Source organism: Cornus florida, unplaced genomic scaffold (assembly GCF_030987335.1).
Source record: "Cornus florida cultivar Cherokee Brave unplaced genomic scaffold, ASM3098733v1 CherokeeBrave_3.0.0_Hap2_Chr03, whole genome shotgun sequence".
NCBI classification, from domain to species: Eukaryota; Viridiplantae; Streptophyta; class Magnoliopsida; order Cornales; family Cornaceae; genus Cornus; species Cornus florida.
The window spans coordinates 83624436-83627289 of NW_026775573.1; the positions used below are offsets into that span (position 1 = coordinate 83624436).

Consider the following 2854-nt stretch of genomic DNA (forward strand, 5'->3'; position numbering starts at 1 on the left):
CCGGATCAAACATCTTGTAGTGCATCCCCTCCTCAATGGGGTGATAAGTGCTTTGAACTCCACCCAACAAATGGTTTTTTAAGGAACTTGTTGGATTAAGCTCAAAAGACGTTTTCGGTCCTTGGTCAAGACAATCTTTGGGCTTCCACGCCCTTTTAAAACAAGATTTTGAAACAACTTTCTTTGGTTTCAAGGTTGAAGATGGACTTTTTGAAACTTTGGTCTCACACAAAAACTTAATTCCTTCACATTTGAGGTCATGACATTTCTCTATAATAATAATCTCTTCATGCTTGTCAAATGAATTGGGGGTTGGATTAAAAATATTCAACTTTACCTTCATGTGGCCAAATGAGATTTTTATTATCCCCGTCCTACAATTGATGTTGGCATTTACGGTTGCCAAGAAAGGACGGCCAAGGATAACGGGAATTTGGCTCTTAGGATTTGGGACCGGTTCCGTGTCAATGATAACGAAATTAACGGGAAAAAAGAATTTATCAATTTTAATCAAGACATCCTCAATGACTCCCCTAGGCTTTTTGATTGATCGGTCGGCAAGTTGTAAAACCACCAACGTCGGTTTCAAGTCTCCTAAGCCTAATTTGACATATACCGAGTATGGAAGAAGATTAACACTTAGTCCTAGGTCAAGAAGAGCCCGATTAATGATATAATCACCAATGATGCATGAAGTGGTAGGTGAACCGGGGTCCTTAAACTTTGGAAGAGTGTTATGCTACAAAATTGAGCTTACTTGCTCGGTTAAGACCACTTTTCTAGGTGCTTGGCTTTTGTTCTTCCTATTTTGGGTGTACAAGTCTTTTAAGAACTTAGTATAAGACGGAATTTGCTTGATTGCATCTAAAAGTGGAAGATTGACTTTCACTTGCCTAAACACGTCCATGATTTCATTTACTTTAGCCTTTTGCTTATCATTTAAAATGGATCTTTTTAAGGCATCCGAAAATGGAGCTTTTGGTTCAAAAACCTTTTCAGCAATTTTCTTTGAAGTCTCTTCAACACAAGAAGTTTTCAAATCATTTTGCAAATCTTCTTTTTCAAAATCACTTTTCAAATCATTTTTCAACACATTCTCATTTATATGGTCATACACATGCAAAGAAGGAGGAATATGATAAGAAACGGGATGGATGTCAACTTGTGGTTGCACCAATTCACTCTCTTCATTGGACATACCCACTTGGTTATCCACAACCTTTCCACTTCTCAAGGTAGTCACTGCATTGACATGCTCTATTGTGTGACCTTCCGATGAGGAATGAGTCTCCACAACATATTGTTGCTTTTGTAGGGCATTCAAAGGCATTTTCCCTTTCTCTCTAGCATTCAAAGTACTAGCTATTTGCCCTACTTGGGTTTCTAGCTTAGCAATAGATTGAGAGTGAGAATGAAGTAATTGTGTGTTTACCTCTAAAGTGCCCAAAGTGGTCAAAACTTTCTCTTTAAAAGCGGGATTTCTAACATTTCCTTGGGAATACGATCAATTGGGAAAATGAGAATTTGAGAATTGGTTTCCTTGTGATTGGTATGATGATCTAAAACCTTGGGAACCTTGGCTTTGTAGTGGAGGTGGAATGTATTTCCCTTGAAAACCACCTTGGGAAGGGTTTGAGCCCTCCCCTTAGCTTTTCCAAGAGAAATTCGGGTGAATCCTCCAACTAGGATTGTAATGATTGCCATAAGGATTGTTCCCTTAATTAGCAAAAACAACATTTGCTTGTTCATGATGCTCACTTTGCACATGTCCATGAGGACAATTGGAAGTAGAATGTAAAACACTTGAACAAGTCATACATGTCTCATTAGATGCATGATGAGAATGGTTAGGGAAGGAAGATACTTGATTCGCCGAGTTTTGGTTGATAAAAAATTGATCAAACCTTTGAGATAATGATTTCATTTCGGCGGCAATTTCATTGGAGTGGTCGACTTGATGCAAGCCAACACTCTTCCTACCACTAGAATTTCTACCATTCTTCAAAGATAAAGTATGATGCAAAAAATTTTCACTCATGCTCTCATAAAGACGCCACACGTCATCCTCATGCCTATCAATGTAAGAGCCACCCATGGAAGCATCAACCATGCCCTTGTAATTATTCGATAAGCTCTCAAAGAAATATTGAACTAATTGCCATTTGGGCATGTCATGATGTGGACACTTCCTAAGTAATTCATTAAAGCGTTCCCATGCCTCATGAAATGTTTCTCCACCCCCATGTGAAAATTCCCTAATTGAAGTTCTCATGGCATTGGTCTTAGAAACTAGATAGTACTTCTTCAAGAATTTTTGTTGCATTTCTACCTAAGAAGTTATTGAAAAAGTCCTAAGATTGTTAAATCAATATTTTGCCTTGTCTTTAAGGGTGAATGGAAAAAGTTTAAGCCTTAAGACCTCTTCCGGCATGTCCGTGTATTTTACGGTGGAACATACTTCAAGAAACTCATCCAAATGCTTGTAAGGTTCTTCACTTGGAAGTCCATGATAGTTAGGAGCATTTGTATGGTTTGTGGTTTGATTTCATAGTGGTGTACTCTAAATGGTGGTAATTGAATGCATGTGGGTGCATTATATTCATTAGGCACATAGTGATATCTTAAAGTAAGGGGAGGATTAACAATTGGAGGTGCAACATGGGCACCTTGATTGCCTTGAATGATGGGAGGTAGTGGAGCATAGATTGGCCTTGGCATTCCCAATGGAACTTGGCCTTATTGTTGTGGTGGATGAACAAATGGCCTTGGCATGCCTAATAGGACTTGCATGTTATCATGATGCACATTGGGGTGGAGGATACCTTGTTGGTCTATGTGACTAGGTCCTCCACGT

The 2854-nt window shown here is 38.8% G+C and overlaps 1 pseudogene; it reads left to right on the plus strand.

Annotated features, from left to right (window-relative positions):
- Nucleotides 1-2168: 2168 nt before the first annotated feature.
- LOC132301857 (small nucleolar RNA R71) lies at nt 2169-2267 on the plus strand (annotated as a pseudogene).
- Nucleotides 2268-2854: the final 587 nt, after the last annotated feature.